At 37.7% G+C, this 24,969-nt stretch overlaps 1 protein-coding gene and 1 non-coding gene across 2 annotated transcripts in view; both read left to right on the top strand.

The window, feature by feature from the left end:
* The window catches only part of LOC135078675 (stress-activated protein kinase JNK), a 194,609-nt gene that overhangs the window by 52,985 nt on the left and 116,655 nt on the right, over positions 1 to 24,969 (top strand). The window lies entirely within an intron of this gene.
* Trnai-uau (transfer RNA isoleucine (anticodon UAU)) lies at positions 6,493 to 6,564 on the top strand. The gene has a single exon. It is a non-coding gene; the product is annotated as a tRNA-Ile (tRNA).

Here is a 24,969-nt window from a genome sequence, read left to right as displayed (position 1 = left end):
TTAAAAAATAATCACTTTCATTACACATACTTTTATGTACCTATGTAGGTATTCAAAATTACAATTATTACAATAACAAAATATTAATTACCTACTTAAAACCATTTATCTACCTAATCATTAAAATAAAATAATAAGGAACCATTTGGTCATTACAGACTCTTCTACGTATTTAAAATTACAAAATAAAACTGCGCGCGCGTTGTCTCCCCACCGCCCCCTCAAGCCCTCCGCCGGCCTGGCGCGCCCATCGAATACATTTTTAGCCGTTTCGTTTTGGCTAATGTGCACATTAGCCGGCTAAAGATGGAATATCATGACGCAAACTAACATGTTATCGAACTTTAGCTGCTTCTCGAAGATAAACTTAAGTTTAGCCGGCTAATCTTAAGTTTATGTTCACAACTATCTTTAGCCGTAACAAATATACATGAACAGACCCTAAGGAAATTCTTATTTTAGTCGCAAAAGTCGGCTAAAATCATTCAACAGATTTTGCTTTATAACGGTAGCGGCCATAAATGCAGAACCCTATTTAAATACATAAAAGTACTATCTAGTGGTAGGTCATGTTCGAAACCAATTTAATATACAAGATACATTTAATATCACGAATAGCAAAATTAATAGATACAGCACCATCAAAAATTCTACATTTATTTTATTTATTAAGCGTGTAGCTTCCCCGATATTGTTATCGTTTCTGATGAATATTTCATAACATTGATTGTCGCTTCCCATATTTTTGTTTTTATTTTCAAACAGTTTCCGTCGAGTTGATTTACATACTGTGTATTGAAATCGTGCTGACAATTTTTATAGATATATATATTTTGTCATAAAATCATCACGTTTCCTCAAACCTGTATTTGTACTCTTGATAAACATAAAACTTTAAGGCTGGGGTGCACCATCTTACTTTAACTTTAACAAACGTCAAAAATCTGTCAAACTCCATACAAAATGCACCGGTCATCGAATTCAAATTCAAATTCAAAATCTTTATTGCATTCTATGTTGTACATAAGGTCTTAAACAATATATTGTAGTCTCAAACATAGACCCGGTTTGGGCACAGCAACATTGTGTTTTACAAACATTTATTTATTAATTCGGCATGCATATTAGTGTTAGTAATTTCAGAAATATTGAAAAATCTTAATTTTAACTGGAAGTAGGTATTTGATGTCATAATTTTAAAGATGTCAAGTTCACGATGTCAATTTACAATGTCAATATTTTATATAATAATAGGTATGTTCAATATAACAGAATTTACGTGGAAGTTTGCTAAAATTATACAATTTTGAGTACACAGTCATACACTTAATAATAATATTCATGTCTAAAACAAAGATAATAAAAATATAAATTAAAAATAATTGCATAATGTCATGGAATTGTAGTATAATAATGTCAATAATAAAAATTAATGAAAATTGTATAAATTGTATATCGTCATAGTTACTGTCAAAGTTAGGTGGTGCAACTCAGCCTAAGTATTACATGATCGTTTTCTTTCCATTTGTTTTTTTTTTGACAATTTGTTCCACTAAGGGACCGTGCGAAGCGTGTTAAAGCGGCACACCTAATGTCTAAACTTTGAAGTACCTACAAGTTTTATTCATCGAAAACTATCGTTGTAGAGTCGACAAAACGATCGTTACACTCGTTAAACTACCTCGTCAATAGGTCACGCTCTGCAGAAACAATAAAGCCTAGTTTAAAGCCATTTAGCGGCATATTGACATGCACATGCACGTCGGAATTCGTTCGCCGACACGCGACCGCATATTTACTATTTACACACACCTACTCGTGTTTGTCGCATGTACTTACTGTGTACTTACTCGTTAAAGTACATAAGTGCCTGGTAAAACAAGTTTTATCGTTGTTAATGTATTGGAGTTCACTCCAACTAAATGTTAAAACATTTAAGCCTATGACACGCAGTTGGTAATATGCCGAGTTATAAATTTGCTGTTTGACTGATATCATAAAGCAATTTGTTATATTTGGCCTTGTCAAAAGCTGTTTACCAGTCTCTCCTTACATTTGTCTTATTGCCAGAAGTGAGATCAAACGAGCGAAATAATGATAACATAAAAGGATAAAAGAGTTTTCCACATTTTTTCCTGAACAAAATTGTTTTATGTCTTTGTACGTTATTAAATATTGTCAAATTCTTTTTCAATTTTGTAGAAAAACAAAATTAAGAAGTGAAAACATTTCCGCTTTAATAATCGATTATTCTGTTGGTATTTCAATAAGTGTGTATTGCAATTTGCCGCCCTGTGCCAAACTTCTGTACTACGACTACGGTACCACGCGCTACGGCGCTACGAAACTTGCTACGCGCTACGAGATCGTCACTACTTTTCTAGGTGACTAGCTGCGTCTGCAACTTCGTACGCGTAAAAGTTGTTTTCTAGAAAGTTTATTCAACCTCTGGATAACAACAATTTTAAGCTGTGGTAGAGAACAATTAAAATTAAATAAATAACCGTTTAATACTTCGGCTTTGACTTTTAGTCTACGAAAGCCGTTAACATTAACGACATAATAGTATAAACGGTCATTCTACCTCTATTCTAGCCTGTCAGCTCAACTCCATTAACAAATATTTAACCCCCAGACGACCTGCAGTCAACCCTCGCATTAGGCCGGGTGCAACTTTAGGGGGTGAACAAACATTTAACCCCTTCGGCGATCTTGCTCGTTTTTTACCTTAATTCACTTGGGCAATTACTGCTATTTACCTTTCAGAGCTGGCAAAAATGGTTGTGACGTCTGCAAAATGCATGAGTGGGCATTACGTTGTTAAATTTTGTTTAGCTCAGCAAGGACCGATTTGAAATTGTATTATTTTTCCATTTTCTTCCCTAAACTTTGAATTTTTGACGAAATTAAAAATCGAATTACTACATGTGATATCATCAAAAAGAAGAAAAGCCAGAGATGTTTTTAAAATCATTAGCAATCCACAAACACATATCATTATTTTTGAAATCAAATTCTAATTTGCGTTTTTTGTCGTGTTTTAAACTTTTGTTAAACTTTGGCGGCACACAACTAGCTATCCAATAATTATTAGAAAACAAAAAATCACCAGACATATTCGAAATTAATACTAAATAACAAATTTACAGTTTTTAGGTGAAATTCCGGAAAAAAAAACAAAAAACCAATTCAAAAAAAGTAGCTGACTTAGGGTCAAATGGGTGAATGAAATCTCGTATTGATTCATCTTCATTTCTGTTTTTATTACTTCACCAAGTCCGTAATGTGACTGGAGCATGTAGTATGTACTGCTTAACTATAGCCCCTTCCCGTCATGTTTACTCTAAGGAAGTTCGTTTAACCCTTACAGCGGAGGCAATTTAATTCACTCGGCCGGCAACGTGAACGTATAGGTTAATGAAAACAGTCTGTGCAAAGACAGTGACAGCAAAAATGTATAAGATTTAATATTATTATAGAAGATAACTATTTTATTCAGAGCAACATAATATAAGGTTATTTCGCAATCTAGATTGTGTAGTCTGTGTTACGCTTTAAGTATTTCGAACATATTTTTTTATTTACAGTTACTTTATTAACGCTTCTTATTAGTAGGCCTCAGCTTTTCTTACTATTACTATACAGGGTGTTAGGTAAATGGGTTTATAATGGGTTTATAAGCCGACACTAGCCCATGTTATGCATGCATATGTTAACATGGGCTAGTGTCGGCTTATAAACCCATTTACCTAACACCCTGTATACTATAAAGTAACGCAATGTTCTGGCTGTTTCGAGTCAGCTGTAGTCCAGTCTCGATTATTCGCCGAGTCACGGGCGATGCGAGCGAATAATTAATAATCGTCAGCGTGATCGAGAAGCCGTTGTCAATCGTAACTCGATTCTAAGTTCGTCGGAGCCACTTTGTGTCCGAGCCTGCAGCGTGGCTCGATTAATCCTTTGTTGTTCGTCATATCAGTCATAGCTAATTGTTTTAACACTAGCAGTATCGGGGAAACTAATCTTTATCAACAATCAGTGTTTTCCGATTTTTGAGAAAATGTATTCTTGAAAAAGCGGAAGAAATGATCTTAGGATAAAAGATTCATCAACTAACAAATGTCCTATTTCAAATATCACATACCCTTCTCTCAAACTTATACTTCCATGTAACTTACGCCCGTATTCACAAACGATGCTTGCTTAAGTGAAGCAGAAAATCGAACGCACAGCGTTGAATAGAGCTCTGTGATTGGTTCGTGTTTCTCCTGTGCGTCCACGCGCACCGTGAGACCTCATAGTAATGTTTGTGAATAGGGCGTTAATATGTTTCTTGCGTTAAGGAGAAACTTTTGTAAGCGAAATACTGTCCATTAAACTGTACATTTTTTGTTTCAGGTAAGCGCAAATATCTCACGCAGCCAAGATTTAAAACTCCCCGAAGTTCCATTATTCTATTTGCCCGGTTTTAATCTTGGGAAATAACTCCCCGAGTTTTTCGCGCTACGAGCTACGACAGAGTTGGGAAGTTCGTAGCTACGGCTGAAGTTCGTAGCAGCTACGACACGTAGCCAAGTGCTACGCTTAGTTTGTTTCGGAGTTTAGTTCGGTAGGTCTTATTATTTTTAGATGGCGCAAGCGGCGCGGGTGGTTGACTTGTAAGTTAGTTCTTTCTTTGGTAGTACGTATGATTTCACAAGTCTTAAAACTTATCTTGAGTCTAGGTAATACATAGTAAAGCTATTTACCCCTTTCGGACCCGCGCTTAAACTAGAAAGAAATTTGTAATTTTGAAAATGAATTTTAGGTAATTTGGGGCCGCAGATTACGAATCTGCTATAATTTTTCAGATTTTCCGCCGCCATCTTGGAAAATTCATTTACCAACAATTGTATCAAACTGGGCCCTTTACTTCCCACGTACAATTGTGAGGGTCAAAATTGTAAGGGTTTTGGAAATTTTAGAAATGGCATTTATTCCGAAAAACGTATTTATAACCCGTAAGGAATAAAGAGGTTTCAATTTTATACCAGTATTTGCCATTTAATATTGATTTGTGGGTAAAACCATCTGTTTCATGAGCTCAACAGTAAATATAGCGCTCGAAATATTCCTATGGAGTTTTAATATCTCCTGGATCATGAACAGCATCTCCTGGAAGATGTTGACGATTGAAGGGCTTCGTCTGCTATGCCGCTTGCATACTCAGATGTATGTATCGTCATGAATGTCTGAGTCTTTATCCGAAGAAGAGGAGTAGATCATCTGAAGTAGCCGAAACTAGCTTTTGTTGTTGTCATCGCTCTCATCCCCAGATGCATTGAGCATCCCTTCGATAGTAGCGTCGTTTAAAATCGGAAACATGGTGCGGAAACCATGAAAAATTAATAATTATGAGAAACTTAAAATACGCATAAGGTATTGTAGGGCCCACGTCGATACAATTGTGTCAGTAAAGTTCGTTAAGCCGTTACGCGAAAGTCTTTGCGTACAAGTAGTCACTGTTATCACAAAAAGATGCTATTTTTATCTATTTGTCTAATCAATAACTTGTATATTTACTACAATTACAAAATAAAACCATAGTAGGTACTTTCTTTCGCCAAGTCGGGGAGCGCAATCAGTCATGAACTGTACAGGTTGTAACCTGCTCACCAACTGCGCTTCGGACAAAATTTGCACGGGAGGTGAAAGAACGCATCCCGCACAATCGTACGATACTCAGCCCATCCACTTCCGATATAAAACTAATGAGATAATCTCGATTTTGTAACCCGCACAATTGTATTGGAGCGGTCCGAAAGGGTTATAGGAAAAGTATTTGGTTACTATTTATAAAAACAGTAATTGTACAATGCAAATGTATGTAACTTTGACCTTTCAAGATCGAGCAACTTTTATAAAAAGAACAAGTAAAATTACAGAAAGTTTAGGCGCTCAGGAATATCTGTAACAAAAATAGAACTTGTTTCTTCATTTACAAATGTAGGTAAAGTTACCATTCAGATGTTTCTGCGGCGAACAACAGCCGGAGGCAGCCAGATTAACATTTATGCTAAACTAAAATCCAGTGCAAGAATGTCTGTCATCCAATATGAAAGCTAGATGTTGCCAGCGCTGCGCCTGCACCGCTCACGGTGTACAACCCTACGATAGCGAGGTGTGCATGGGAAAATGAAAGCTATTTTACAGGCAATAGCATCGTTTATTGAGATTCAAAGCTAAGCTATGTGATGAACCTAGTTGAACCTAGTTGAACCTAGTTGAACCTAGTTGAGCCTAGCTGAACTTAGGTGAGCATACATTTCCAGGAGGTATATAAAGCCAGGAAAAAAACAAATGTTAGCGCGAGCTAAAGGAGCACAGCGCCATCTGTTATCCCAAATATAAACTACGTTTTACTTACCCATTGTTCTTGGTGGACTTGCTTTTCACTTGACACTCAAACTTATACACACGGAACACTTAGGCCGGAGTTGCACCATCTTAACCGCCTCTGTGGTCTAGTGGTAAGACCACCTGCTTTATACGCAGAGGCCCTGGGTTCGATTCCTAGTGGGGGCAGATTTTTCTATTCGGTTTGGTTGGTGTTAGGGCTTTTTCTAAGTCCGCCTGGCTAGCTACCACCATCTTACCTAAGTCTGTCGCCATAACAACAATGTTAACAGCATTGTTGTGTTCCGGCAGTTAAACGTAAGATAGCCAGTTCCTCCGTGGTTGAGGATTCCGGGTGAAGCTCGCTTCCACCTTCGGCCTGATCGTCACTTACCATCAGGTGAGATACAGGCCAAGAGCTTCCTCGTTGTGGATAAAAAAAGTAATCTTACTTTAACTTTGACAAACGTCAAAAATCTGTCAAACTCGATACAAAAAGCACCGGTTATCGTTATAGTTACGGTCAAAGTTAGGTGGTGCAACTCAGCCAAAGAAACACATTAGGCTAAGTGAGCGCCGGAATCTCCCGGGGCTCTTGAGGCGTGCTCGCCTTTATTACCTTTTGAATATTGCGCTTAGAAAACTGTCATTTGGAGGTAAATGTTGAGGTGAAAGTGTTTGTGGATTTCACTCAACTGTCAAAAGAGATAGTGGCAAATGTGACCCAAAAAACAAAGTACTCATTGATAAGTATGCCAGAAAAAAAAACATAGATAAGTACTTTAAAATATACTCGTAATAATACACTAAACTAATAATCCCAGAGGGCCAAAATAAGCTTCATAATAAGAGCTACTCGTAAGTTAGTTTTGCTTAGCTCGCATAGTTGACGCAGTTTTCCATAGGTGTGTGCAGACTGAAAACTATCCAAACACTAATATTCGACCTAAGCTAAACTAAATTAGCTTAGCCCTTGATCTGTAACCGGTTTTAGTCAACGCAATATTTTTAAAAGCGTGGGTAAAATCTCAGCCACAATCACACTTCTTTGTAAAAGACTACGTATTTTTCCATAAACATCTAACGCAGGACTTATTGCTTCTAGCGGCAAACACACGGCAAAGAAGGAAGGCTTTATAAAAGCTAAAATTGCCTTCGAGCGCGGCTGTGTGCGAGCTTATTGCGCATTATACTAAAGCATTATTATGTGAAAATGAGTAAGAAAGTCTCGGTATAGAAATATCTTACAGTTATTACATTTGTTTAGATGAATATGGCAACAGGAAAACTCTGAAAATAGTGTTTAATGAACTTGGGAAGGAGTAAAAGTTGATACCTATAACGCGGGCGACGGTTTAATGACCAAATTGTTTTGAATTTAGGTATTTGACAGCAAATACCGCAATCGGACCTGGTGTTAAGTGAGATGCAGTCTAAGATAGTATCTCAATCTGCCCTGTAAATATATATCTGCTTTTCTTCATTATCGTTATGACAGTTAAGACAGTATATTTTTCCTCCGGGACTTCCAGGGTTTGATTAGCAACCGAGTTTACACAAGTTACAGTGATATTCTAGATCTGAAAGCTTGCATTGCGGTCTAATTTAACTTTTATCTAAGTACAACTATAACACAGCTGTGGATGAAGAACACGAATCCTAATTCAAATTAGTTGTCCACTGCATAATGTTATGCACAAGTGGCCTTAAAGCTCGTTCGTAAACTTTAACCTAGTTACCGCAGCGAAGGTAGTACACGGAAAGCACTTAAAGCTGTAAAGCTGTTAAAAGTCCTTATCCTGTCTAGCAGGGTAGGTAATCTTATCGAGGTATTTTATCGAATTTAGACGATAAAGACAAGCTCATATATTTGTCATCTTATGACGATAAAAATTAAATTAGATCCGTAAACGAACCAAAGTCGCTGACATAGCCCGACGGATTAGCAAGCTGAAGTGGCAATGGGCAGGGCACATAGTACGCAGAACTGACGGCCGATGGGGCAGAAAGGTTCTGGAATGGAGGCCGCGTACCGGAAAACGCAGCGTGGGACGTCCACCTACAAGGTGGACCGACGACATCGTAAAGGTAGCAGGGAAGCGCTGGACGCAGGCCGCTACCAATCGATCAACATGGAAAGCATTGGGGGAGGCCTATGTTCAGCAGTGGACGTCCTATGGCTGAAATGATGATGATGATGATGATGACGATAAAAATTATCGTAGCGCGTCCTAGCCCTGTCTGGTCGATATCGGCAATATTATCTTTAGTTTCACATAACTCACAATGAACTTAGTCTTTGTTTTGTCTACGGTTCTTGCCAACAGTTTTTTTAAATGACCAATATTCAGAAATTATATTTATTATTCATACATGGAACTATCATAAATCTATAACCAGACATACCTTCTGCCGCATAACAGCGCCTTATGCTATCCACGGCCTGTCACAGTATATCACGGCAAGGTGACGGCCAGCCCCGGATTTATCCCGTCGCATCGAACGAGTTGGGGAAATAATATGCATAATGGGAATTTATGGCGGCCATATTTCAACAGGAATGAGCTACAGATGTAAAATGAGGTCTGGGTTGCGTAGCCGGTGAAGGAGGTGCGCAAATTGTTTGAGCGAGGCTGTTATTTGTTGACGCTTGCTGGAAATTGGTAATTTGGGAATGTTGCGTACATTTATTGTGTTGTTTTTGTTAGGACCTGACCTTCAGACTCGGAAATTGATTTATATCACAATCGGATTGTGTCTCTACTAGCTTCTACCCGTGGCTTCGTCCGGTCCTTATTTCGTTCAATGGCTTCATTATTTTCTCCCGTTTTAATCCCTATCAATTTATTTGAGATTTATAATTGCAGAAAAATGTACCTAATATCCTTCTTCGAGTTTAGATCTACCTCAATAGGGGTAGATAAAGCCTTTAAACGTAAGATAAAAGAACATTAGGTAGTTAGGAGACAGGAGAGCTTCAGTACCAAAAAGCATTGTTTTGTTTTCGGTTGAGCACCCATTAAAAAGTTTAGCGATAGGTACGTCCACAAAAACTCGAAATCAGTTTGCGGATGGACAAAAGAACTCCGGCCACCAGCTCAAAAGGCTCCAAAGCCGCGATATTAAACAAGTTCGGCCGCCGCGCCGGTGTGTGCACTGTCATACTTTAGCTGTTTTATTTGGTGGACCAACTTTTTTATGCCCTTCCAAAGTCAATAAAAAGTCATGTGTGTTGGCCTCAGCTACATGTGATTACATAATGTACATACGTATTTATATTTAACATAAACGCCATCATGATTGTGTCAATTAAGTCAAGAACAGATACCATTGCCCAAGTTGTCTTAAGGATACGTTCTAAAGAGAGTTTCTTATAAAAGAGAACAAATAAATTGTATTTCGGGGATCACAAAGTTATTAGTTCAACTGCATTCTGCTTTCCTATTTACCAAGCTTGCATCTTTCTTGTTATATTATACGAGTAGAGAACCATGTGTAGCGATCAATGCCCACTATTGCCCACCTTGTAGACTTGTAATGTACACTTCAGAGGTCATAAGTTATTAGTTTAACTGCATTCTACTTTCCTGTTTCCCAAGCTTGCAGCTATTGTGTTATACAGCACTGTGTATGGCGATCGATGCCCACCTTGTAGACTTGTAACGTGCACTTCAGAATTTCATAAGTTATTAGTTCAACTGCATTCTGCTTACTCATTTCCTTAGCTTGCATCTTTCTTGTTATACAAAGCACCATGTGTGGCGATCGATACGCACCTTGTAGACTAGTAATGTGCACTTGCTATTCTTGTGTAGTCCGCATCAAAGGAGCGCAATGGCCCGAGAGGATTTGGGCGCGGCAACCCGAGCTGTTTAGGGTTGCCTGTTGTGTTTCTATAAATAAACAGTACCTATCGTATTTTTACCTCCTTACTCTTTATTTTTATACCATCTATTCTAGACAGTATGTAAAAATAACCTGTTTGATCAGAAATTGGTGATTCTGGCCCTTAAATATCTTTTTGGATAGAACCAAAGGACCAACACCGATATCCAAAATATTTTCCTCATGTAAGTCAGCTGTCACATTTGTATGGGGGAAGTAAATGTTTTTGTGTATTTTCATATTAAGATCATCTGTTAGGAACTTCGTTTTTTAATACTGCAATAATCTAATTATTTTCTTACTTCCGCAAATGGATATCAGCGTATGTCGTGTGCAACAGCCACCAAAACCGAAGTTTTTATTCAATTCAACTTTTCGATCGATCGGATTAAAATTCGGCGAACTTAAATGACTTCGAACGGCAGCCCTGCGCGAGGGTTGCTGACGCAGAATTAGCGGCCCCCGGGAGGGCCGGAATATTTATTAGGCTGCGTTCGCCGACGCATCGGGCATGTGGGCAAGTTGCTTGACTACCCGCAGATTACAGGCTTTTAGTCGGCCGATAGTTGGGCCCGATTCCAATTTGTATGAAAATTCGACCGATCCCAACTATCCGCCGATAAAAAGTCTATAGTTTGTGGCTAGGCTTCGGACGGACAGACGCACTACAATGAATGAGGTTGTCTCCACTAATCGTGATGGATAAATCCTAATTAAAGACCTTTCAGGTGAAAATACCACAAACAATATCGTTCCCATATGATTTTAAAATTTCGCGTTCCATTACAAATAAAGCAGAGAATAACAGGTCTCAAACTCTACATTATTAACATAAGTTCTTACAATTTGACGTTTCGGCTGTGTTGCTTGTGCTCACAGTCCACTGCAGAACATTAGTTCTATTCCAGAGTGGGCAGTAGTAATGGTTTATTGATCTCATGTTTCTGTCATATCAAAGCAGACCGACGCAATGTAAACCAACGCAGCCCCCATAACGAGCCGGAATATTTATTACCTACACTGCGTGCGCGAGTCGACTGGGCCGGCCCATCGGGCGACCGATCGCCCGTGAAATATGGATCGGTAAAAGTCCGACTGCTCGACAATATTGCAACGAACCCTAGCCCTGCAGTACCTAAAACGTTTTCTTTCTTAGTCACAGTCCTCCTGTTAGGGAGAGTCATAAACTAGAGAGATATTAAGTCACGACTTTCATGGTAACTGTTATTTAGTGCTTTGACATTGCCCTGTTTACTTATTTCACATTCACACACTAGTAAACATAGGTATTCGGTGTGTATAGGCCAGTAAGGCCTACTTGGCATACTGTTATGAAGCCAATGTTATTTTGAAATTCGTGAATTTCTGCTCAACGATAGAACTAATTCCCACCACAGCTAAAGATTAACGACGAGCAATCAGTGCACAGGTTTTCGTAGAATTTGTTTTTTTACCTTAAGGCAGCGATATTTCAGAAAATACTGCCTAAATAAAATATGTATATGGTTTATACGTAGCGTTTATTAGCGTTATTCAGGCATTAGGGATTTTTCATACATTTTGCTTATTTCATGCGAAAAATCGGCCGCTGGCAACATAAAAATCTATATACAGGGTGTTGATTTCAATCCTCGCCATATTTATTTAGGTGATCTATTATGACTTATATAAACGCATTATCCACCAAAAAAAAAATTACAAACTAAAGTAGAATTTTTAGCGAATATTTTCCGTGCGACATCAACTGTACTGTGGCTCGTAATACTGCAATACGTTTCAACTGCGGCACCCATCGAGCTACGCGGATCGCTCGCTTATCATGTCTGATAGTCTACTGAAGGAAGCCACGTAAAATAGGTAGTGTAAATAGGTATTTTTGTTTGACTAACTAAAGTTAAAGTTCGTTTTAAATTAGTTTGCTGTTTCCTATGTGTGTGTGTGTGTGTGTGTATTGGAGCGTACCTACGCGCTTTCCGCCACTACCTACCGCAATCGCGGGAGTATTTTGTACACAAAATTACCAGATTATTTACTCCCTACATTAAAAAAAACACATTCCTTTAAGTTTAGAACTAGGTACCTACTCACCGATGCGACTTCAGATGCGTTTCCACGTGCCCTCCCGTAACAGTAAACCATGTTTACGTACTCACGAGCACTGTACGTATGGTTTGGCATCTTCCTAACACTCACTCACTATTATTACACTCACTATCACACTTTCACACACTAAATACTCAAAACCGCACGAGAAAACAATCAAAAATCGCAAATTTGCAATTAGAAAAGTGCATTCGATGAAATACGTCCATCGAATGTCGTCGTGAATCGGTAGTTATCGTTATTCTTCATTTTCAACTACTTTACGCAATTTTTAACATCAGAAAAGTTTAATTTCGTCAGTTTAGTACAGGAAGTCTATCAACGAATGAGCGGCGGGAAAAATACTTTGTTTAATCTTTGTGAACTAAAGATTCGTCCTATCATTAATGCTCTTAAAGCAAGCTTTCAAAACACTCAAATGCAAATGATTTGTAGATCTTTAATTACTAATCGTTATTATTAAAACGATAAGAATATCAATAAATTTTGGTAGTTATTTCGTGTAATGAAATTACATTCATTTAAAATAATCCCGAACATGATGATGAATTATTTTATGTAAGTTATGAAAAATGGAAGTCTAACCTGAACCTAACTAACATTCGTTCAGGGTATTTAAATTAAACGCCGATAGAAATGAAATTACGTTATTACGGTAGTAGGAAGTAATAAGTACTAGAAAACAGTTATCAAGCAGAGAGGAAGAGAAAAGTTGAAGTTACAAGGCAAGAAATAAGAAAATAGCGATTGAGTACTAGGTATTCTAAATACGAGCTAGATTTCGCGGAGCGTGCGCGCGGCCTCTCTGCGTGGATAGCAAAATCGGACTGATGAACAGAGAAAATCGATGATCCACGATTGAGCGCCGGCCGCCCGATGACGCCCGAAACACGAAGATGGGGAAGTACCTATTCCGTGCGAGCCCGATGTCCGTGCCGCGCGCAAGGCGGTGGTATTATTGTATTCAATTACAAGTCACCGCTCCAAATGAAAAGATATGAAATTTTCTTTTAAGATATGAAATTTTGTTTAGGTACTGAAATCAATCGAGTTTAAAAACAAAATCTTGTCTTATCTCCTATCGAAAGTGAAGGAACAAGAGTTTGCCAGTGTGTTATTTCTAGGTGTTCAGTTTGCGGTATTAAGTTAAGTTTTATTTTAATAATTACTATCGTAAAGACGTAAAAGTTATTAAGGTAGAGAGCTGGAAATGTAAGGAATAACGAACCTGTATGAAAGAGCATTATTGTCATCTGTTTACAGTACTTTTGAATGATAAGTAGGTACAAGCTTATCACACACATAAAAGCATGGTTTAATTAAAAAATAATAATAATGTAGGTTCTGTAAAAAACATTATTTTGCGGAAGGAAGCAAATTCGTGTAAAAGGTTTTTTTATTAATTAAAGAGTACTTAATTAATTAGTTTTTAGAACAACAAATAAACTCGTAACATGATAAGGTGTAAGTAACTAATTTACTCATTACATTTTTAGGGTAGATTTGGATTAAGCTCTGTCCAGTAGTCGTCTTTGAACTCACAGCTGATTGTGGCTGATAGTTGACTGACTCATGGGCGAGCGCGGGTAGTGGGGCGTGGGACGGGGGGCGCAGCGCTTGCCCGGGTCACCGGGTGAGCGCCGCGCGCCGTTTGCGTTGGGGGACTATTCTGCACTGTAGTGGTCGATTATGGAAATCGTAGATATTTAAAAAATAATAATAAAAAATTTGGAAGTCAGTTTTTTTGCTGATTCGTGATCAGAATAAGCTACTTAATCTACTCCCTAAATATGGCGGGTATTGAAATCAACACCCTGTATATAAAAGAAAGTCGTGTTAGTTACTCCACTTATAACTCAAGAACGGCTGAACCGATTTAGCTGAAAATTGTCAGGGAGGTAGTTTAGAGCCAGGAGAAGGACATAGGATACTTTTTATCCCGTTAGAAATTTAAAAAAAGTCTGCTTATTTATTGCCATTAAGGCGGAACAAAGTTCGCCGGGTCAGCTAGTTAATATATGAAAATTACTTAAGCTTTTTAGTAAGACCGATTTGTAGGTAGTACTAATAAATACTTACAAACTCTATAACACATTCTAACTTATAAATTCAACTTTAACCGTAAAATTTAACCATTTCAAGCGCGCCATTAAACTTTTGATTCAGTTCTTACTTTAACCACGATACGTTTAAGTTATGCGTGGAAAAGTTAGAAAGCGAGTTTGGGTAATTTTCTTAATAAATGTCGCCAGACGTTATTCATGGTTTCGGGATAAGTTCGCGGAAACCATTTGGTTCGCAGGGGTGAGGCTTGGGTGGGACACTGAACGATTTTTAAAGAGACACATTTTACCTTTTTGGCATGACTGTAGAGATGTGTCAGCGAAAAATATATGACATTAAATACTGCATATTTATGCTCTGCGTATTATTCATATTCACATTAAAAATAATCATTTTTACATGGGTTACAAAACTGATAAAATATTGAAGATGATTGAATACAAATTAACACCAAATCTAGAGTAGGTATTTGTTGAGAAATCCGGACCATTTTTCTAAGAAGTAGCCAGGTTTTCTTTATGTGACAGGTATATTGTATCTGCTTTTTTTGCTTTCATTTCTTTATTTAGATTAATGAAGTACTTTCAAATAGTCAAAAATATGCGTTCAATATCTTCAAGTATTATAAATTGTTACCATAATTTAAAAGTTAACGGTAATTAAGACAAGTTTTGTCTTCTGACGACAGCACTCCTCACTGATGAATACATTTCCATGCCATTCATTCCACGTACCCGCGTACCCCTGGATAATGTCCAATAAAACTTCCGAACCTCCCCTAATGATTACACCTGTACCTGTACTTGCTGAAGTGTCGCCCTCTTACGTGTCTTGAGGGCGTTTCCAATCCCCGAGGTAGCACGACAATTATAACTTAGCCCCAGAACAGACGGTGAAACGCAACTGCAACGAAACTGCAACTTTCTGATGATTCTGATGAATGAAACTGAAAGTTTCTAACTGGTCGCGTCATGTGTGGTCTCTCAACGGACGCTATGGCAGAAACTTAGATGCAACTCAAAAGTAATTAGCAGTTGCAGTTTCGTTGCAGTTGCGTTTCACCGTCTGTTCTGGGCCTTATCTGTTCTTCAATGACAAGCTACTAATGATCTTAGTTTACATGAAAAAGGTTTGAATGGGAGGGATATCGATACGTCTATTAAGATTTAACTTATAATGTTACCAGTAAATTATGCATTACTTCAGAGGGCATTTTTGAAAATAGACAATCAACAAAAGGTCGGCATGTGAATTTGAGAATCCCAAATATTTACACTGTTGATATCTTATATATATAAAAGAAAGTCGTGTTAGTTACTCCACTTATAACTCAAGAACGGCTGAACCGATTTAGCTGAAAATTGTCAGGGAGGTAGTTTAGAGCCAGGAGAAGGGCATAGGATACTTTTTAACCCGTTCGAAATAAAAAAAGTCTGCTTATTTATTGCCATTAAGGCGGAACAAAGTTCGCCGGGTCAGCTAGTAATAAGCTAAATTCCACTCTGCAATGTGATATGACTTTCGTTCAATGACACATTTTCAAAGTTACATGACTTCATTTATACAACGTGTCCCAAAATTCAAGGATAAGCCGGCGCCGCAGGATGGACATAGTCATGACTACTTTAGGAAAAATAAGAAAAAAAATCTATCTCAATTATTTTTTAAGTTACACAATAAATTATGAAATTCGTCGAAAATTGACACCCCTTATGATATTTTATATTACCACGACCACAATTTTTCAAATACTTCTGTTTTTTTGTTTGTATTGGCAACTTAAGTAGTGCTGCTGTCCACTCCAATTCTTAAAACCTTCAGAATCCTTGTAATTTTTAAACAAAAGTTAATCAAAATATGATATTTCCTTAAAAATTTGAACGAATTTTACTTTCACTCCACTTTGACTCGTCGTTTTGTAAAAAAACAGTATCAACACTACTGCGGCAAGTTTTTTATAAAGTTGACGCAACTATCCAAGATTCCAAAATGGTATAATACTCTAAGAAAACTAGTCGCAAAAAAGATATGCGTACCATTTTTACAAGCACTTCGCTTGTTAGTTAGTATGGGATAAATCTTGCAATTAAATGACATTGGGAACTTTTTGCCCCACTTTTCGAAAAGTAGCGGACACAAACGAAACCTATCACAGATGATACATACTAATATCCAATGAATTTCCATGCATTTTTTTTTCTCTCTTATATGGGAATATTGAGAAAATGAAGTTTTAATATTTTATTTTATTTTACATTTAGGTAACATTTTTGACGACCTCCGTGGCGGAGAGGCGCACACACCGGTTTTCAAGGTGTGCCGGGCCAATCCTGAGGTCCCGGGTTCGATTCCCGGCCGGGACAATATAGAAAACGATCTTTTCACATTGTCTCTGGTTTGGGTGTGTTGTGGTACGTCGTTCCCGATTTCCATAACACAAATGCCTTAGCTACTTATTTTGGGTTGGAGTAATATTTTATTTTATTTTATTTTACTTTATTCAGAAAACAAACAGTGTTAATTGACTTATTAACTATCTGAATATAAAGCTTTACACCAATTATATGTTTTCGCATACAATAACTGAGATAAAATGTTTACTAATATACTTAAATTATTTTATACTTTTTAAACTTTTTAACTACTGCCACACTTGCCACAAATTACGCTGCAAACTAAACAACATACTTAAAAATAAAATATAAAACAGGAACAGAAGAAGAACCTCCGGTCAGGGAACCAACTCAAACCACTCTTTCGACATAGTTTTTTTAAATTCTACTGGTTTGGAGTTGAACAGGTCCAGCTCACGATCATCGACGAGCCCGTTCACCTGGGCCGCTGCTCGCACAAGGAAAGAGTTCTGTCTATAATTTGTAGAACATTGAGGAATACAGATTGCAGTAGGTCGTCTGACTGATCTGTTTGGTACTTTAAGTTTAATTGAGGAAAGAAGGTCTGGCGTATCTATTTGAGACTGTGCTATTTTAACATACAGCACAACGTCTGCGATTCTACGTCTCTCACTCAAAGGCAATATATGATGTCTCTTACACCTGGATTCATATGAGGCATCGTATTTTTTACATTTATACTGCAAGAATCTCATCAGCTTACGTTGTATACTTTCTAATCTATTGATGTATATGTTATACTGTGGATACCAGATCTGTGAACAATATTCCAGGGCACTACGCACAAATGAACAGTAGAGTATCTTGATGATTTTGATGCTCGAAAACTGAGAACAAGATCTCATTACGAATCCCATGAGTTTGATGGCCTTTCTAGAGATAGTGTCTACGTGTTTTTCATAAGTTAGTTTAGTGTCGTGGGTAACGCCTAGATCCTTGATTTCGTTAACACGTATAAGTTCTTGATTTTTTAAAATATAGTTATTTAGAATAGGTTTAGGTTTGCGGGTGAAAGTTATCGAGAAGCATTTACTAACATTTAGGTCCAGTTTGTTCCGATTGCAATAATCTTCCAACCTTACGAGATCACCCTGTAATAGACAACAATCATGAAGCGTTTCAATCTTCTTGAATATTTTCATGTCGTCTGCATACAGCAAGAATCTCGAAGACTGAAAGCATGAGTTTATGTCATTGACAAAGATGTCAAACAGTAGAGGCCCCAACAAAGATCCCTGTGGGACACCGGAAGGGACATCATGCCATGCGGATGAGTATCCGTTAACTGCAACGGCCTGAGATCTATTCTCGATATAAGATGAAAACCATCTGAGCAAATTGCCATGGATTCCAGCAGACAAAAGCTTTTCCAGCAGTATTGAGTGATCAATACGATCAAATGCCTTGCTATAATCGGTAAATATAGAATCAACCTGACCACCAGAATCCATATTTGAGGTGACAAAATCCGCAAATGAGAGGAGATTAGTTGCTGTTGACCGCTTTTTGAGGAAACCATGCTGCTCAGGGATAAAAAAGTTAGATAGGGCACTGTATACTTGGTTGTGGACTATCCTCTCAAACAATTTTGAGAAGATGCACAACTTGGATATCGGCCTATAATTTTTCACTTCACTCCTACTTCCGGATTTGTGAATGGGCGTGACAAAGGCAGATTTCCACATTTTAGGTACAATACCCTCCTTAAGGGAGCGGTCAAATAATATGGTAAGCGGTTTTGTTAATTCATCAGCACATCTAACTATGAAAAGTGGCGAAATGCGATCTGGACCGGCTCCCTTATTCAAATCAATTGACTTTAATAACTTAAGGACGTCTTCCGCTAAAACCTCTATGTCGCTAATCGAATAAGAACTATTACAGTCAGGTGTGTCCTTACAATCTCTGTTATTTAACGATGGTGATAAAAAAGTTGATTGGAAATATGTTGCAAAGAGATTACATATCCCTTCGCCAGATTCAGATGTGATACCATTATATGATAGACTAGAAGGAAGAGTATTATTACCTTTCTTAGTATTTTTTATAAATGACCAAAACAATTTAGGATTCTCAGTTATAGATACTTCCATTTTATTGAGGTAATCGCGATAACATTTATTTTCGATTGATTTCGCTCTTTTACGCAGAAGAGAAAAGGTACTATAGTCAGATGTGTTACCATAAATCCGAAATTTCTTTAGGTATTTAGACTTTTCTCTCAATATTTTAATCAAGCTAGTGTTGTACCATGGCGGATAAGTAGAAGGGTAATATTTTTTTTGCGGTATGTATTTATCTATAGCGTCATAGAGGCATTTGTAAAAGAAGTCAAGAGCGTCGTCCAGAGGATCATTATTTATTAAAGAGTATTCCCAGTCCACTGAGTTGAGGTATTCACGGATCCTCTCATAGTCTCCCCTACTATATAGGTACTTGAGCCTATGGTTTGCTTTCAGGGGTTCGAAAACGGCAGCACTTAATGAAATACTGAGTGATTTGTGGTGGGCATCTTCTGGTACTAAGGGATCATCACTACATGAGACAACCAAATCGACATTACTTAAGGTTAAGTCCAAAAGCCTATTGTTTATATTTCGACATAGATTATACTGATTCAGGTTACATTCAGTCAGGGTGTCAAAAAAGTATATTTGAGCTTCGCCTGCAATTCCCATCGGTTCAATAGTATCGCCATTTTGATACCAATCCACATTACTAAGATTAAAATCACCCAATATGATGAATGTATCGTTTGGACAAGAATTTATTATGTGCGAGAGTTTATCTGAGAAATTTATAAGCTGAGTTTTGTGGGAATATCCAAGTCTTTCTTCACAGAGGTAGAGAGTGCATATGTGTATTTTGTTTGAATTATTATTTAATTTATTTTTATAATTAATAGTGACCCAGATATCTTCGGCTGTCGAATTCCAGTCCGGTCGGTCAACAGCCGTGTGTTCACGGCGCACAGCTAAAAGCACACCCCCACCATATTTTACTTGGGTTTCAGAGTAATTCCTATCGCGACGAAAGACAAGATACCTATCATCAAAAAGCTCCGCGTCACCTATTCCAGCAATAAGCCATGTTTCAGTCAATGAAATAACATCATAGGAATTCACAAAAACATTTCGCTTAAAAGAGTGCGTTTTTGTGCGCAGTCCCCGGGTATTCTGATAATATAAACTCAGTTCATTAGCCATCACAACTAAAGATAAATAAAAACATGTAAAACACTGTGTTAAACGAAATACAATAATTATTGTGGTAAAACAATCTGCAAATATTAATGATCAGGTGAGAACAATAATAAAATGTTAAAATAGATATGTGCCAAACCATCGAATACTTCCTCCAGCCAACCATTCCCAATAAAAACAAGTCATGTGAAAAGCAGCCATACAGGCAAGCAAGCTCGCCAGCAACAAATAAACCCCAAAAAGTCCCGCAAGATACGCCGCCCAACTCCAAATAATTATAAAAATGCAGGGTATACTTAAAACAGTCGAGTCGTATCAACGTAGGCATAAAAACTGAGCATTCTTGGCTACGCGCAAGCGAACATAGGCGCAGCTTTATTAGCGCGCAGGCGATAATGACCATTAAAACCGGGCGAGCGCAGTCACGGGCGGGCGGAAACCGGCTGAGTAACAGAGAACTTACGTGCGTAGACCGCTCGCGCAGTGTTATAGTTGCCGCGAGCGGAACCGGTATGCAGTGAGCGGGGATGAGTGTGGTTCCCAAACTGTGCGCAGCCAACAAATACAAAATACAAGCAATCTGTATACTAACGATTAACAAATTAATTATTAAGCTATTTTTAGTAAGTCCTTTTCGGTTTTTATAAAAAATATTGGCGTGGTGTCCGATCTTCTTGCCATAATCTTGCAATGCTTGACCCAAATGTATTGAAAGTTTTTTTCTTTAGCTAATGTCCTCGCTTTGCTCAGTAAGTTTTTGTTATATTGTGTTAAATGATCATTAACGTAGAAATTCCCCTCCGCCGCGTAGCCTATATCTGACAGTTTGTTTTGTTTCTTCTTACGCGACGCTGCTACGTAGTTTTCTTTTGTGTAACGACTGTGGAATGACACTATTATTGGCTTTTCAATCTTAGGGACTCTAGTTGGGACACGTGCGATATAGTTGATATCTTCTTTTTTTATAGCGTAGTCGTTAAAATTGCCAATTTTTTGAACAATTTCGTATAAGTTTTCTGATTTTCCTTGTGGAATTCCCCTAATTTCGATATTGTTGGCTCGATCTCTCTGGTCTCTGTCCTGTAACTCAAGGTTGAGTCTATTCACCTCAGAGCGCAACGTAGGAACCTCATTTGCAACTTTCTCAAGGCTCACAATTTTCGCATCCAGGCTTTTGACCTTATCTGAGAAGCTGTTAATCAGCTCGTGCGCCAGTTCCAGTGAGTCCTTAACGTTAGTCAACTCATTTTTTATCTGCTTGATGTCTTCAACGAGTGATGCCAGTGGAGCTAGTTGAGTAGTTATCCTCTTGAGTTGTTCTTGCATCTGATCCAGTTGGCTTGATGATTGTTGCAATGAGGACGTAGCTGGTGATGGAGACGAGCTTGATTTGCATTTAAGGCAACGCCAGGTGTTTTTCCGGTCACCAAGTTTGCGATAGCCCGATTCTGTAATTCCAGAGCACTGGAAGTCATAGTGGCGTCGGCAGGCGCTGCATGTAGGTCCGTCAGTATGTTGCACTCCACAGCTTGCACACGTAAACATTTTGTCAAAAAGTTTGAGAAACACTGGATTGCCGAGTAGAGTAAACAAGCGTCTGTCCACGAAAGCGACTGAGCGCAGACTGTTATATATGAGATGTTGTCTAATATTAATTTAAGTATTTATAATATTTTATTTATTTATATTATTTTATTTATATTTTTTATTTATTTATATTATTTTATTTACTTTTATTGGTTACTCTGCAATGCCAAACAACATAACATGTAAAAATATCAAATCATTTTAGACAAATATATTTTCAACTTAGACTCGTCATATCTCAGAATTCCCATATCTCACAACATAGCGCTTTAAGTGAATATACCTACAAGTATAAAGCTTTGAAATAAAATACGTTTCATCTTTGTCCGCCGTGGGGCATTTTCTCATATTAAAGTTCCCAATGTCCTTTAAAACCAGTTCTCCTCAACCAATTGAGCTGAAATTTGGTATACTTATGTAAGTACGATGACATTGCAATATTATGGTATCATTGAGTTGGATGGAGTCTGGAGGTGGTCATAGGAACAGTTAGGAACTTCTAAACGAAACGGCGGAGTCGCATCTAGTTTGGGTTCGTTGGATATCTTTTCGAGCACTTTAGTGCTAGATGATGTCCAGGGTACTGATGATGAAGTCAAGAGGTGGCCAGGAGCTGGCCAAAGGAACTCCTGATCGAAATGGCGGAAGATTATCGAGTTTGGGTTCGTTGGATTTGACTTCCCGAGCACTTGGACCATGCGATTGAGAAACAACTAAAAAGTGTAAAATAAAGTTATAATAAAAAAAAACTTTTTTAAAAACAAGCATTAATGCGAAATTTTACGAAAGAATTTAACGATAAAAATAATTGTATGCAAGGTTCAAATAATTTAGAAAGTTTGTAGCGCAAACAGAAAAAAAGAGGAATAAATTCCATGCGCAATTATAACTTTATTTTAAACTTTTTAGTTGTTTCTCAATCTCATGGCCCAAGTGCCCGAGAAGACAAATCCAACGAACCCAAACTCGATAAGCTTCCACTATTTCGTTTAGGAGTTCCTATGGCCAGTTCCTGGCCACCTCTTGACTTCATCATCAGGATCCTGGACATCATCTAGCACCAAAGTGCTTGAAAAGACAAATCTAACGAACCTAAACTAGATGCAATTCCGCCGTTTCATTTAGAAGTTCCTATGGCCACCTCCAGACTCTATCCAGCTCAATGATACCATAATATTGCATTGTCATCGTACTTACATAAGTATACCAAATTTCAGCTCAATTGGTTGAGGAGAACTGGTTTTAAATTTAATTGCAAGATTTATCCCATACTAACTAACAAACGAAGTGCTTGTAAAAATGGTACGCATATCTTTTTTGCGACTAGTTTTCTTAGAGTATTATACCATTTTGGAATCTTGGATAGTTGCGTCAACTTTATAAAAAACTTGCCGCAGTAGTGTTCATACTGTTTTTTTACAAAACGACGAGTCAAAGTGGAGTGAAAGTAAAAATAGTTCAAAATTTTAAGGAAATATCATATTTTGATTAACTTTTGTGTAAAAACTGCAAGGATTCTGGGGGTTTTAAGAATTGGAGTGGACAGCAGCACTACTTAAGTTGCCAATACAAACAAAAAAACAGAAGTATTTGAAAAATTGTGGTAATGGTAATGTAAAATATTATAAGGGGTGTCAATTTTCGACGAATTTCATAATTTATTGTGTAACTTAAAAAATAATTGAGATAGATTTTTTTTCTTATTTTTCCTAAAGTAGTCATGACTATGTCCATCCTGCGGCGCCGGCTTATCCTTGAATTTTGGGACACGTTGTATATAACTAGCGGCCGCCCGCGACTTTTTACGCGTGGATCCTGATTTACCCCTCTCAGTTTCGTAAAATCCGTTCTTAGTGAACAACTACTTTCTAAATGGAACCCCCATGCACAATTTGAAACTCCTAGTACTTGTAGTTTCTGAGATTTCGTGATGAGTGAGTGAGTCAGTCAGTCAGTCAATAAGTGACCTTTCGCTTTTATACATATACAGGGTGTTAGGTAAATGGGTATATGAGCCGACACTAGCCCATGTTAATATGGGCATATAAATGGTATGGTGAAGTCAGAAATTCGATATCATCATTTTATTTTTTTGAATTTTCATACAAAATAAATTTTATAAAATCAGATTTGTATGAAAATTAAAATAATTAAAATGAAGGTATCAATTTTCTGACTTCACCATACCATTTATATGCCCATGTTAACATGGGCTAGTGTTGGCTCATATACCCATTTACCTAACACCCTGTATATAGATACAAAGATTTAATATACAAAGTCAGATAAACTTTGTATAAGCAAATAATGAAGCAGCTTTTCCACGATGTAATTTAATATTCCTTTGTAAAGTGTCAATTCGATTGTAAACTTTAACCCATTTTCAAGTTTTTCAATCTCCGTCCAATACATATTAATCAGTCTTTTCAGCCACTAATGGAGTAAGTTTTCAATTAATTGTTGATTGCTGTGGCCAACGGCGGCTGAAGTTCGGTCTTTTTGTCGCGTAGTTTTACTTAAACGTATGCAATGACTAGCCAAAGTAGTCGGCTGTTGTTGATGGACTTTGTTTGCTTGTGATAAAGTTCAAAGTTAGTCAAAACTGTACATTCCTCTGCTGCTTCTGTACATGCATTTATTGTTTGTCGGTGTAACTCAGGAATAACGACTTTCCACTGAAAATGTGTTTTCTGAAGGTAGTTCCGTAGTTCTGTTACCTCTACTAACATAATTTGCGCAGACGGTTCTAGACGAGTCAAAAGTTGTGTCCAGACGACGGCACACCTAAATACTGAGGCACCTTGTTTAGTTGCAATAAGTGCCATTTTGCAACAAATATGTAAAGTTTGAACTGCTATTAACTGGACCTATTCGATTTCAGGAAGAGACGGGCAAATGGCGTAAAATCACTTTACTCGTACATAATATTAGTTGTTGTTTCCCGTTTTGTTATCTATTAAATATGCAGGTATATCTCGTCGCACAATGCACACGGTGCGTACAATTACATCATGGGGCGCCATCGTCAACCTCAGTGTCGCGCGTTCTCGATGAGTCCCGTAATCGATACCCCGCCGACTCGGTGTCTCGCATCCCTCGATTATCTTTTCGCTTTTCATATTTTGCCACTCGGGCGATTTATGTATCCATGTGTTTTACTCAAAGTTCCCTTGTCGTGACTGAGTTGTAAATTACAAGATTTTGGCGTACTAATTCTGACTTAGTTACGGGATCATATGACACGCAGTTTTGAAATGTTGCTACATACAGCGTATTCTCCTTGGGACTTGTACAATTTCTCATGTTTTTAAGCCCTTTTTCTTATTATAGGATTGGAA

This window comes from Ostrinia nubilalis, chromosome 15 (assembly GCF_963855985.1).
Source record: "Ostrinia nubilalis chromosome 15, ilOstNubi1.1, whole genome shotgun sequence".
Taxonomy (NCBI): domain Eukaryota; kingdom Metazoa; phylum Arthropoda; class Insecta; order Lepidoptera; family Crambidae; genus Ostrinia; species Ostrinia nubilalis.
Note: the sequence above shows the minus strand (reverse complement) of the source record. Positions and strands in the feature narration are given on the sequence as shown.